The following is a 14,949-nucleotide window of genomic DNA, read 5'->3' on the forward strand; positions in this document are numbered from 1 at the left end:
GCGAGGCGTTGGTGACAGCCGATGGACCAGGTAAGAGATGTGCTGCCACTGAAGACCGTAGTGCTAACCTGTTCTTTCTTTGTCTGTACAGGTGCTGCTGAAGACTGGATTCCAGGATGGTAAGCCTTTGTTCCCTTAGGCCCAGGATCAGAAGCAGAAGACACGATGAGCGTTCTGCTGCAGAGAATGCAGAATAACACAAAGCAAGATTCATCCATCGGGTGTGGTTTAAATAGCCTCCTGTAGTGCTTAGGTGTCTCCTTCCACAGCCACGCCTAGGTAAGAAAAGAGTTCCTGCTTTCCAGAAGAGTTCCAGTGTTCTGAACCTAGGGAGTGGCTCCTGCCCCACCCAACAGGAAAAGTAGTCCCAAACAGAAGAGGATCAGGGGTTCAACTGGCAGGTAAGTAAGCAGCATGGTCTGCTGCAGGTAAGTCCACCCAAGCATTATGAGCCCGGCGCTTCCAGCGCTGGGACTGGGCATCTTTATGAGCCTGGTGCCACTGGCGCCAGGACAGGGTCCAAAAGGTCCCAATTGGGACTGGCTGGCACTCGGAACCGGGGTTATGGGTCTGCTTCCAAGGGAGTCGGGCAAGTCCTGATCTTTTGGAAGCAGAGATCATGACAGCAAGGCACTCTGCTCACAGCACGGCACAGGACTGGATCGGATCTCCCCTTCTTGGTTCTGAGGATATTTATTTTCAGCAGGCAAGCAGTAACAGCACAGCCCGGCTGTATTATGATGCTTCCCCTTAGTCTTGTGGGGTTCTGTTCTAGAATTTGAGACCTAGCCGAGAATGGTTCAGATATGCAATGGGCATTTTGCTTTGCCAAGTTTTCTGGAGTCTGGAGCAAGGAAGATGTACGGTTCAGCAGCAGGGTGCTCCGCCAGCATCAGGATAGTGAGTGAATCTGTCTGTCCTTATCTGTGGTGATCTATCTCTATTTATGTTCTTATAGCAAAACAAAAGAGGTAATGGCTGGAAGGTTTAGAATGAATTTTAATCTCTGGTATCGCTCTGGACAACCCTCCAGACCATTGTTCTTCGCCTGCCAAGTCATTACAAAAGGGGAAAGTCCATATGCAAATCAGGCTTGGTCCCACCCCCAAAGGGGTAGTCCAGCCCGAACTGCTAGGTCACATCCCTTCTGCACGAGACCACAAGCATCCCCATACATATTTCAACCTTGTTGGGCGTCATCAGTGAGGAATAGCTTGGGTCTCTAGGCTCAGCAGACGGGCTAAAAAACAGTGGTGTGGAAGGTTGCCCAGAGCAATGCCAGTGGTACAGATTCATTCAAAACCTTCCACCTATCACTTTTGTGGTCACAGTTTGTCTCACTATGTGAGAGAGGGTATGCCCAGACGTGGGTCCCTTGCTTGCTGCGCCATAGGGAACAAAGCTGCACCTCACTGAGGAGGCCCAACAAGGCTGAAACATTTATGGGGTTGCTTGTGTTTCTGTGCAGAGGGGACCTGGCCTAGCAGTTCGGGCTGGGCTGCTACCATTGGTGGCAGTACCTGACTGATTTGCGTATGGCTGGACCCCTTTTGCAATGGTGCAGATGGGCTAAAAAACGGTGGTGTGGACGGTTGCCCAAAGCAATGCCAGTGGTACAGATTCATTCAAAATCTTCCACCCATCACTTTTGTGGTCACAGTTTGTCTCAATATGTGAGAGAGGGTATTACCAGACATGGGTCCCTTGCTCGCTGCGCCATAGGGAACCAAGCTGCACCTCTCTGAGGAGGCCAAACAAGGCGAAAACATGTTGCGGGGTTGCTTGTGTTTCCGTGCGGAGGGGACCTGGCCTAGCAGTTCGGGCTGGGCTGCTACCATTGGTGGCAGTACCTGACTGATTTACATATGGCTGGACCCCTTTTGCAATGGTGCAGATGGGCTAAAAAACGGTGGTGTGGAAGGTTGCCCAGAGCAATGCCAGTGGTACAGATTAATTCAAAACATTCCACCCATCACTTTTGTGGTCTATTTATGTTCAGAAATTACAACATAAAGGGTGTGCGTGGGCCCGTTTGGCTAAGCTTGCCCCTTTGAAAGGTGATTGGGTCAGAGTCTACTCTCTACCTTGATAGGAGGAGAGAAACAGAGAGTCATCTTTATGGTGCAATTTTATAGGATGAGAATCCACCCCTAGCCCTTGGAACACAAAATCTATTTTTGGCAAAATACAGATTTCCACATGTGCAACCTCTATAAAAATCACATATACAGATTACATATTTTACATAGCAGCTATTCCTCAAAACCCCGTAGTTGTGGGATCTTGTCTCCGCTTTTCACAGACTTTTGCCCTTTTCACTATGAATACAATGTCCAATTTTAAGCACATGTTTGCAATTGTGCGTGTTTAACATGGAAATAAGTGTATAAAGTTTCACAATTCTAGCCAAAATACATTTCACGTAAGAAAGAGATGATTCCAGGACTAAAGGTTGCTTTAATATACAGTCTGAGTTAGAAAGTTAGCCCTCTTCCTAGTGATTACACGTGTTTTGGCTCACCTGAGTCTTCATCAATTCAGGGCTGACATGTATATACAAAAGTTACATCATAGTATTATAATTCATACCAACGATCAAAATCAATATAGACAGACAGGATAAACAAAATTGAAATTGCAAAGCCATAGTACCATCATATCCCATGTTATGTCATAAATACAAAAGACAGAAACAGAAGGGTTGGTGAAGGGGAGGATAGGATGGGATAAAAAAAACAAGACATTGTAAAACAACATCACAAATATGAAAAACAAAAGAGAAAGAACCATTAGTTCAATTGCTAATACGTCTAATTGTCAGTGTCAGAAACAAAGTAATATTTCCAGCAAGTGCTAAAGGATTATTGGCTTACCCAATGTTGAAACGATAAAGTCCATATGACTGATGTTAGGTGGAAAGTAACTGGGACAAATCCCCAAAATTGAATATTCTGTAACAAAGCATTCAGAATATTCCTATTTAAATGTATATACATGATCAACCACCATATAATGATTAATGAGCTGAATGCAATGGGGGAAAAGAAAACATCCAATTTATAGTGGGGAGTGTGGAGCACGCAAAATGCTGATCAATGTGCGGTGGTGAATAGCAAGCTATGCATTTAATAGCACATTTCCACTTTATTCTAAAATCTACTCATTACTGATTTCAAATAAAGGCACAGTATAGTCATCAAAGCGATGAGAAAGAGTTCCGATCATACCGCTGTTTAGTATAAGCTGTGCGCAATAGAGGCAATAATGTATATTTCAAACAGATGAAGACAACACTGCACTTTTGCAAAATGCCTTTGCGTGCAGTCCGTATTACTGTCATGGTGCATGTAAATTAACTCTAGATAGCGAATCGTCACCAAATAATTCATCTAGCCATAATAACGGTCCGTAATTACCCATTCACTTGGATATATAAATGCTTGCATGGGTAGGAAAGCAGAAACAGCGGGCTTACCTGCTGCTCAGCATCTATCGCATCGGCTGCACACGAGTGCTCGGCAACCAATGCCATTTTAAAATCTTGGGTAGTGTAAAGTATCCATGGCAACGTGGTCACGCATTGCCATGGTGCTTTCAGTTGATCCTGGCCACACTTGCCGGATATAGTAGCCACCATTACTAAATCTTGTTTTTTTTTTATGCAACCCTAGTACTGGCCACCACCAACCTGCTGCACACGCTAATTTCTCAGCATGAATTAGATAATGTATGTCATGCTGAGCTAAGTTATAACAATGGTTTATATAAATGATAATATCGTGACGAGAGGCATAATTATCTCAATGGATGTATTACTTGCTTAGTTAGTCACTTCCAAACGCATTAAAAGTGTAAGTGCAAAAGACAGCACAGCAATTCTGTTCGCGCATAATTGCCTAAATAATGCCTGTCGGTGCATCCTAAATACGTGTGCATGAGGGCACTAGTAGTCTGCTCACGCACAGGTTACCTCATATACTATGTACCCGTGTAATTAATGGCAGTGCTGGTCCATTCATGGAACAAAGAATTGTAAATCAAAGTGGTCCAGCGACGGTTCACGCATGACCCTGCGTACAGTTGAAAGTTTTCGATTTTGATATAGTAGAGAAAGTTTGGAAAATTAGATGAATTTGGTTAAGAGCCTGGTGGAGCGAGACCAATTGAAGGTTTTGTGTTAAAGCAGGTATGAGCCCGACAGAGGGGGACCCGGGTTGAACAGTGAATCACCAGAGAAGTTGTGCATATGAGAATCCTGAGGTGAAAGGAACTTTGAATGTTTGTTTTTCGCATCAGGCCCTCTGAAATAAGAGACTTTGAATGGCAACAAGACTTTGGCACAGATGGTCCTGATACTGCGATTTTGAACTGAAAACTTGTGCTTGAAAAGCCAGAGTATGTGCTAAGCTTGATTGTGCAACCTTGTCCCATGCTGAAAATGTGGGTAAGGGAAGCTAACAGTTCAACTATCCTAACATATCATTTCTTGAACACTTTTCTTTTGTATAACATTGTTTCCCACACCATTTGTATTTAGAAGTAAGTATTGGCAATATGTTTATTACTATAGGCCATTTTATTTCACCAGCCTCTACTGGGACTGTGTTAATATTATTTGATGGTTGTAGCTTGCTCCCATCTTTAGATTTAGGATTAGATAGATGTTTATCGAACCCAATTTAAGTTCAATAAACACCCTTAAACTATGATCACTTGTGTCTGTCTTCACTGTTTGATACAATGCCTTCCTTACACCCATCACATTCCCACTCACCCTTGTACACCGTTTGTTCAGATTCCAATCCTACAAAGATGTGTCTCCCATGATGTATGCCATGGAGAAATGAATGAATACTACATTCATTGGAGTGCTTTTGCCACACGTTCACCTGATGCACATGTCCAGCTACAAAGACCCTTAGGCACACACTCATCTGCCCTTAGATGTTGGAGTGATGTTTGGGGTGCATCACATACATTTGCAGTCCCAGTGTGTGAAATTAACACAACTCCACAAAAGGCCAAATCAGACAGCACAGACATTCACATTACATGTACTCAGCATATACTCAACTTGGCAGTTACCATCGCTGTGATTTTCAAAATCACAGAGTAACAAACATCATCACTGGCAACATCACCATACCCAACACACCTTTAACTCACACAAAACCTCCATAATTAATATGTATTGTGTTATAGTTTAAATTAAAAACTTTACACAATCCTTTAAAATAGCAAATACAGTTAATACATAGTCCGAATACAAATCTAAATACAAATACGATAAATTCATAGCCAAAAGAATGAAAAAAAACTAACATATAAGATCTATCCACATACATTTCATACAGTCAGCTGATAGTTGTCTATACAAGAATTGAGATAACAACCTAAAGAGTTATGCCCAATCTAACTTCAACTCTCAGCCAGATGGTATATAGTGCTGTCAACAGGCGCATACTGTTGGAATTCATACAGTGGTGCCAAAAGAAGTCGCCCTTAATAGACATAATTTCATGAACATAGCTGCCAAGGAGGGGAGTAAAAGTACTGGCCATCTCAGGGCATTCCGTCAAAAGTTGCTTTGCCGTCTCCAGCTGATCTTGGATTTTACATAGGTGACATATTATCAGCTCGACAGCAATCTTGTCTTTTCTCCCCATGATCATGATTGTGGGTAGTTGTTCCAATCTGAGCAATACGATAAACCGTCTGAGTCTGGCTGATGGGCAGATGTTCAGATATCTCTGAGGTTTCTTACAATCTGTATTGCACAAATTGATAACTTTTTAGGCTCCTAAAATGTTCCAAATTCTCTAACCAGTCCCAGAGATCTATATGTTTGCTCAGAGCTCTATTTACCTCCTCTAAGTAACAACCATCCGTAGGTTGCAAACCTATTTCACAAAGCAGGTTAGTCATCTGATGAATGGTTGTGCATGCCGAGTGCTCCTTATCCTGATGGACAGCTGTTAATAGTCCATTACTTGCGTCACGGGTCATTTTTAGATATAGCGAGGTCTGCTTCTTCAATACTAATGCCTTTAAAGAAGTCAGGCCAAGTTCTAATCTAACAATGGCCATAGGGACACAGGGAGGTAGGCCAAGGATACAACGCCAGAATCTACCTTCCATCACCTGTAGCCACTTTAAATCAGACTCAAGGAGGGCTTCCAATCCATAAATTATGGCCGGGGCAAAAGCTTGTACATAGAGTTGGCGAGTACCCCACAAAGTAAAGCCACCCTGCTTAACAGTAATCCTGTAGAACAGGGCAGTCAATTGTGCCGCTCTGATGCTACGTGATTGTTTACAGATCACATAATCTCCAGAGACTTCAAAGTCTATACCCAGATAACGATACCGGGGGACGTAGGAGATGTTCACCAAACCTACTGTAAGTTGCACACGGGATACCTTCTTTTTTGTGTATCTCATGACCTTTGTTTTTCCTAAGTTAATACCAAGGCCATTCTCCTCTGCATACTCCCACAGCATAGCCGCCGATCTACACATCCCACTGATGGTATAATCAAATATCACTAATACTGGACAAATGGCTATACCAATTTTAGGGGGGCGGTTGCTAGCAGCAGTTATTGCTTCGGGAATATCGTACACATACAGATTGTAAATTAGAGGTGCTGTGACACAGCCTTGTGTTACTCCCCTATTTTGGGCGACATTATCAGTTGTATGACCTTCCTGATCTAACTTCAGTTTAACTGAGTTATTTTGGTGTAAGAGTCTTAGGTAATATATTAAACCTTCCGGTCATCCCATTAGTTGCAGTTTTTTCCAAAGACGACTTCTAGGTATGGGATCAAAAGCCACTGTGAAGTCTATGTAAAGGACATATAGTGGGACTGCCCCTCTTCTTAGTGCTCTACTTCGTAAAATGTCCATTACCATAAAATTATGGGAGGTAGAATATCCCTGTCTGAACCCACTTTGGAATTTAGACAGTACCCCAGAACTCTCAGCCCATGATTGCAGCTCATTTATCAAAAGTGAGGCAAATATCTTCCCCGTGGCATCTAGCATTGAAAGCAACCTATAGTTGCGTGGATCGAGTCCGTTTCCCTTTTTAAACACGGGGATTAATATTGCCGTTTGCCAAGAGTAAGGTATTTTACCCGATTTTAAAACTTTCTCAAATAGTATGCCCAACAGACTCGCCCAGAACGCAGGGTACGATTTCATAACAATGTTGGCCAGTCCGTTGGGGCCCGGTGCTCGTGAGGATTTTATCTCTTTAATTTTATTCAGAATGAGTTCATGTGATATGAGAAACGGGGCCTCTAAAGGGGGACTGCCCAATATTGTTAGTTCCTCGTCCTCTGTATTTCTATTTTCCAGGAATTTTACCCACACTCTAGCTTCAATGGGGTTGACTAATGCCCCCCTCTGAACACCTCGTGCCTCACCCAAGAGGGACCAGATATTACGGGTCTTTCCTTCACATATGGTCTTGACCAATCTTTGCCAGGAGATTACTTTGTCCGCCCTTTTTTTGCGTTAATGGCCGACCTGTACCTATTTTTAATATGCCTGATTTTTAGAAGATATCCTTCTCCAAGGGCCATAGTTTTTTTGGCCTTTCGTAGCTCTGCTCTGAGATTACGTTTCATTTTATCGAATGGCAGTTTTTTTTCCCTCAGGACCCAACATCAACCCCATAGGTGCTGCTGCATGTTTACCTACAAAAGCATAGATCCAAACCTCTATGGAGTCGATAGACATTGCATTAAAGTTAGGCAACTTGTTGGATTCTACTGCCCCCAGTGCTTCAACGGCGAGTGATATATTTTTATCCGACCAGGAAATCCTGGTACCCGCTTTATTGGTTTTCACCATACCTAGGTTACTGGGTGAAGACTGTTCTCTGGGAATACCCAACACACATTTCAATACCGCATGGTCACTCCATTCGTTGGGAATAACTATCATATCTTCAACCTGTTCTAGAAACCTAGGGCATACAAATACATAATCCAGCGCACTATAAGAGCTACCATTTGACCATGTATGTTGCCCAGGATGGTCAATGATAGTTCTGCCGTTGAGCATTTCCATATCCCAGGATTCAAACAAGTATTCCCATGCACCACCCTCAAGGACTTTTTTGTTAAGAACCATAGTTCCCATTTCGTTCAGTTTAGGGTTCAGCATTTTACACTCCCGCCCTGACATCTGGCAGTTAAAGTCTACAACAACAATTTTTCCTGCATCAGTAGTTATAGACAGCCAATTTGCCAATAAATCCTGACGCGAGTCTTGCAATTGTTCACTTAATATCGTCCCGGCGGAATGTATAGGCTCACCAACAATAATGAGCCCATAGGGTCCTTACAATCGAGGATCACTTTGACTGCAAGCATATTGCTTTCAAGGTTGCAGTCAATCTGTCTTGAGCCCAAAGTATTAGTCACCCCTATAATCAAACCACCAGACGGCCTGCCTTTTTCACCTCTTTTGGCAGCCGAATGGTACAACATATAGCCTTCTAAAATTAGGGGATCTATGGCCCATGTCTCTTGTAAGCAGAATCAGCTGCATTTGTCATGCAATTTCACGGAGCCCTCTGATGAGAGGATGTGCACAAAACCCCGGCAATTCCAGGATATAATTGATAGATGTCATTGTTTCAATAAAATCTCAGGAAGAGCATCTACCAACCATTTTAACACTTGTTGGACGTCAAATGCTTCTACCTTCTTGTCCTTTGATATACTTGGACAGGCTACTGTTACCAGAGGAATAGCTGCCTCTTCCTCCAGGCAGCTCGGATCTATCTCATTTAGATCGGCATCTACTTCAACATCCACTGTTTTTAATTCCTCTTTATAGCTTCTTAACAGTTCCGCGGTGGCTAAAAACTTACAGTGTAACGCAGAAACATTAGGATTTGGGCCTTTCAGGGGTTTCACAAATTGAAAGTCATCTGATTTGAGCACCCGCAGTTGAGGAACAGAATAAAGCCTTGTCAAAAGTTCGGAGCGTAATAGCCATTTGTTATCCTTACTCTGTTATAGATTCTTGATCAGACATATGCGGCTTCCTTTCATCTCCCTTTTGTTATCCGTGGTGGCGGCTGCTTTAGATAGTGGGCCTCATTACGAGTCCGGCGGTAACTGAGGCGGTAAAACTACCTGGTTACTGCCGGACTCGTATTACCATTCCGCCTCCGTGATTCCCGGAATTACCGGGGCATTACAACCCCGGTTTTCCAGGAATCAAGTAGGCAGAATGGTGTTAATCCCCATTCCCATTGGGCCTCATTATGAGTCCGGCGGTAACCGAGGCGGTAAAACCACCTGGTTACCGCCGGACTCGTATTACCATTCCGCCTCCGTGATTCCCGGAATTACCGGGGCATTACAACCCCGGTTTTCTGGGAATCACGGAGGCGGAATGGTGTTAATCCCCATTCCCATTGAGTCCTATGGGAATCAATGGGAGTGGGGATCATGGAAACACCGGCAGCATCGCGTAATGCTGCCGGTGTTTCCTCGTCCGCCTGCAGGCGGGCGGTGTTAAACCCGCCAGGTCAAACCTGGAGGGAATATCAACTCCCGCCTGCAGGAGTCGGGATCAGGCGGTCCAGAAACAACGGTGGCGGCGGGTTTACCGCCACCGTTATTTCCGGACCGCCTGATTTGTAATGAGGCCCACTGAGTCCTCCAGCACTATAGGTTGACTTGATGCCGTATCCATGTCGGTGGCGTCACTATTGCACGCCTCTTCAGCATCCACAATCTCTGCTTCCTCTTCCAACTCGTGTTCAGCGGCTTGTTCGGGTAGCAGCCAACTAGTGAGGTAGCCATTGCTGGCTGCCTTCCTTTTCTTAGCTCTTGCTAGTCTTTTCCTGCTCTTCTTGGTGGGCTTTCCCATCGCACGCTGCTCTGACGTCATTGGTAACGTAGCTCTGACTCTTTTACCCTTGCCAGCTTTACTTGCTAACCTCTTCTGTTTTTTGGAGAAAAATGGATCAGGACTGCCCATATCCTGGTCAATCTCCAAATTGTGTTGCTCTTCGGTTTCATTTGCAATATGGATGGCTTCAGAAAGATTTGCTTCTGCATCTTCAGCAGATATCAATCTCCCCTTTCTTTCCATAATTAAGGCGTCCGTGTTGGCAAGGATTCTCCCCGAAATTTTAAGCAAAATCTTGAGCGCAAATTGTAGCAAAGCTACTGATGACTGGATCTCAGCAATCTCAGCTGCCCCTGAATATGATTTATCTAAGCACTCTATCTCGACGTCGGGGTCGTCCTCCATTGAGACCATTGCTAGGTTTGGTGAGATAGATAATTTATCCAAACCTCCTCCCGCAGTAGATGTCCTTGGAGATGTGGTCATCGGTCTATCTGTCTGTGTTCCACTGTTGTTTCTCAGCCTCGCTTCAGGTTGTGGCGTCATACTTCTTTGAATATTTAGACATAGATCTAATAATGAATTATTGTCAATGTCATCAAAATTTGACACGCTCAATAGGGCATTTTCACGTTGATCAGGTATATCTTCTTCAATCGTGGTGGATTTATTTCCCGAGGTGGATTTGGAGTAAAGAATTTGGTAATCACACCTTGATTGACCGGAAAAGTTTTCTTTATTTTTGTTTTAGATTTAGATTTTTCCATTTCAACCTCCTTGTTAACAAGGCCCCTGGTAGTTACCCTCGCCTTGGTTTTTCTTAAATTGTATACAGTGTGATTCAGGTCCTTTCCTGATTGCATTAGATAGACCACTAGATATACCCCTTGCAGTGGGTCGATCTAATTTCCCAGGCGATTCGACACCTCCAGGCAGTCGATCTCAGTCTGCTGGATTCTTTCGACAGCACTCACTTTACCACGACCCGTTACCGTTCCGTGTCAGGATCAAAGGCACAAGCCTGCAGTCTCCTGATGTTATGATAATACCTGCTATTTCCACAGATATATGGTCTCAATCTTTCTGTATTTCAGGACCCTCTAGTACAGGATCACACTTTTCTCTCTGGTCTTAACCAGGGGAGTATTCGAGTCTCCCCGTCTTGTCCCTCAGGTTATAGGCAGTTCCCCAAATTTGGGCCCAAGAGTCCCCCTAGGCGGAGCAGGGCCGTCACTTTAAAATGATCCCTGATACCCCATCCTAGACATGTAGACCACTCCCGTAACCACCTCTTCTCACTGAATATTGGGGTGAAAAATCAGCAGGGGCAGTGAGGGGGCGCAGGAGAGGAATGGATAGGCAGGAAGGTAACGGGAAGGGTAGGCCAGAAGGAGGGGGAGGAAACCTCCATCGATTGCAGTGTTTTTCAGGGTCAGGTTACTCTCCCCAATTCCCCAATTCCTCAGCAATTCCCCGGCTACTTCCCAGCTGCTGTCGCTCAGATTACCCACACAAGCAGCAAAGCCAGGGAAGCCGGTGGCACGCCCTTTTATTTTTCTTTAAGTTATGGATCTTTTCCTCCCTCTTTTCCTACTCCTTACCCAAAGTGCGAGGTGGAGGCGCCAAGTCTCAGGCTGCAAACCTTCTTCCTGGGATCCGTGGATTGAGCCACACTTCGGGACACCAACGCCGCAAGGAAGCCGTGTGTGTGTCCCACTCCAGCCCCTGCGGGCCCCACGACACCGCCAGGAACCTGGCTCTCACACCCGGCGTCTGCAGGGGTTCAGAGGGTCTTGCTCAGTCTCCCTCGCACGCCGGTACACTGGTGCCACTCGAGCCGACAAACAGGAATCAAGGAAAGGACCCTACGGCGTACATACATGCCTCTAACCGTCTCAAGCCGCACCTCTGTAATTGCAGCGCATATTGGTCAGCGTTGCAACAAGGCTGCCTCCGACACCTTCCACTCCAACACCAACACTCACTGACACATCATCAAGACATCATCAAGACATCCATAAAGCCTTTGTGATCGAAATGTCACCCATAAAAGCACATCTACATCCATGACACAAGCACAACCCTGTATGAGTATTGGCGTCATATACAGCAACCACATCCATGGATCACAAGCATGTACAGTGCAACATGCATGAGTACTGCAAGGTACAGTTATCACTGTCGCACATGGGTAATCATATATCTGTACAGCCAACATACATGACTACATGACCATCTGTGCAAGGAATGCAATGTAGGACAACATAGATTACCACAATGATGAACCACAATAATACAACACCGCCTTTACACACATAGAGACAGAGTTGCACATGACACTCTGTATACAACACAAATACATGTACCAATCCTATGCACATGTATCGACTCCATGTATGGACTGAGAAGGTCACAATGATTACATCTACATATGCTGATCTGAAAGTACATGATTGTGAGCCTGACACCTGCAAAAAAGCACACATGGTGCTTGTTGGCAATGTTCACATGTAACACAGAATCATATCTGCATGATGAGCCGTTGCATGGACACATGCTACACAGAATCTTGTCAACTCAAAACAATGAGATGCTGAGTGAGGACTCATACATCCTGACAAACATACCACATGATGACGCCATATGCAACCATCAAAACAGCCCACTGTGACATGCAGACCAAAATACGAATGCAAACAGACATGAGCAGTGAAGAAAGTGAATTACACAGGTAAAACACAAATACCACATGAAATCGATCGATCTGAAGACATAACTACATTATAACACAAACAGAACATGAATCATGAAAACATGAGCAGAAAACTAAATCACAGGAATCCTCCTTTCAAAAATGAAATGATGCGTATCTATAAAAGAAATATGCACAGTTACTGCTGCAGCCCAATGTCTGACAATGCCTGCCCCAAGGCTGTCTGTGTCTCCCCCTCGACTTCCTTCAGGCAGGCTTCAGTTGTATCTCCAAGGGCTTGCAGGGCCTCCCAAATGGTAAGCTCTATTGTGCAGCCCTTTGACTCTTCCCCAGAATGGTAGCACGCAACTCCTCCATTCTTTGCAAGTGCTGCAGCTCTGGCCCTGGTAGCTGCCTCCTCCATTACCTGCAGCCTCTGCTCCTCCTGCAGCCTCATGTGTCCTAGCTGGCATATGGTGGTTACATGTATCCTCCACCTTGTCACCTGCCTCTCTTGCCTGACATTGCATGCCTGCTGCACACTCCATGCCATAAGTCTCTGTTGTGCCTGCCTCTGCTGCTGTAACAGCTTTTTCTGCCTGGCAGCCTGCCCCTGGCGCTGGTACTGCCTCTAATAAGAACGACTCCTGGAGGGGAGTACTGCACAACCACTCACCTCCAGTACTATGTTGACCTGCACTGCTTGTTCATCTGTTTTATTTATTTATTGACTTCTATAACAACGAAAACTTGCAGGCATCAGGGTGCTTACATGAACACAGTGTGGACAAACATTGTAACAAGACACGAGCAACTAGTGCCTTAGATGAATCAGTGTAAGGTCAGAGAATCTAATAAGTTTAGCTGAAGAAGGGTGTCTTCAATGTTTTCCGGAAAAAGTTCCAATCTGAAACCCCTCTGATGGACAACGGGAGGGAGTTCCAGAAAGATGGAGCTAAGGCCCTGAAAGACCTGCCTAGGCCTCTGGCTTGTTTAGTTCTGATGTCCTGCAGCAAGGTTAGGGCAGAGGATGGTAGATCTCTGACCGTTTTGTAGTGTGCAATCATAGTTTTGAGGTACTCCGGTGCTTTTCCATAAATGGAACGATGTATTAATGAGCCCATGTTGAATTTAATACGTTGTGGCATTGGTAACCAGTGCAGTTCTCGAATGGTATTAGTGATATTAGCTCTCTGTGGGATGGTCATAGCTATGCGGATTGCATAATTTTGAATAACTTGACATATTCGTAGATTATATTTTGATGCCCCACACAATAAGATGTTACAGTCATCTAACTGTAAAGACCATTCCAGGCTGTGGGACCACCTGCATGGCCTGAGTGGCCACTTGCACCCCCACTGAGAGTGAAGGAAGCACCAGACTTGCTGATGGGGTCACAGGGCATAGGAGCCTGAGGTGGTGGTCAGCATGGATGCCACACCTGTGGATGCCTGGGGCAAAGATGCAGAAGATGAGATGGGTGGCATTGGTGCTGCATGTACCAATAGTCCCACGCTTTGCAGTGCACTTGCCATTTGTGACATAATGTGGCACAGATTCCAGTGATGGCTGACAAGCTGTCCATAGATTGTATCAAGAGCCTCAAGGCAGCCTCCTGCCGCCCACGGCTTGACAAGGGGCAACACTGCATGTCTGCATCACGGATGGCCTCATTGGCCCTCACTGCAGGGCTTGTCTGTGTGGAGGCAACACTGAAGGTGTGTAGCTCTGCAACCGATGGGTCTGGAAGAGTAAGATGAGCCGACTCCTCTCCCAGGTCCATGTCTGCAGCCTGCACATCCAACATTGTACCGCCACCAGACACCATGGAAAGACCCACAATGGCCCCCTCCACCTCCACCACACCTGACCCTGACACCCCAGATGGAACCTCTCTGCCGATCAGCTTGTCTGTGGGTATGGCTGGAATGACCTTGTCCCTCTGCCTCCAAGGACCCACCTTCATGACCTTGAAATCATTGTGCACCTCAATAACAGTGCCATCTCATGATGTCTCTTTGCCAGCCACATTTCCCTAAGAAGAGGTGTAAGACGGCAGTCATTGCCGGGATTTGTGTAGCCTACTGGAAGGCCTTGACCTGGAATGTAGCTCCTCCTCATTGCTACCCTCTTCATCTGCATGTGTCACTGGATGAAAAGAGAGAGAGGAGAGGCAGTTCAGAATATGTATGTACACATTTGCATTTCCGAAGATAAAGTGGCATGACACCTCAGACTCAACACATCACAACTTCAATTAATCATCCTGAATACACAGAGATGTAAGCTCGCAATACATGATGACACCCCCATCAATTGCATGCATGGATTTGCATAGAATGAGGAGGCACCACTCCATGGGCACAATAGTTACC

Source organism: Ambystoma mexicanum, chromosome 7q (assembly GCF_040938575.1).
Source record: "Ambystoma mexicanum isolate Mex_15411 chromosome 7q, UKY_AmexF1_1, whole genome shotgun sequence".
Classification (NCBI taxonomy): domain Eukaryota; kingdom Metazoa; phylum Chordata; class Amphibia; order Caudata; family Ambystomatidae; genus Ambystoma; species Ambystoma mexicanum.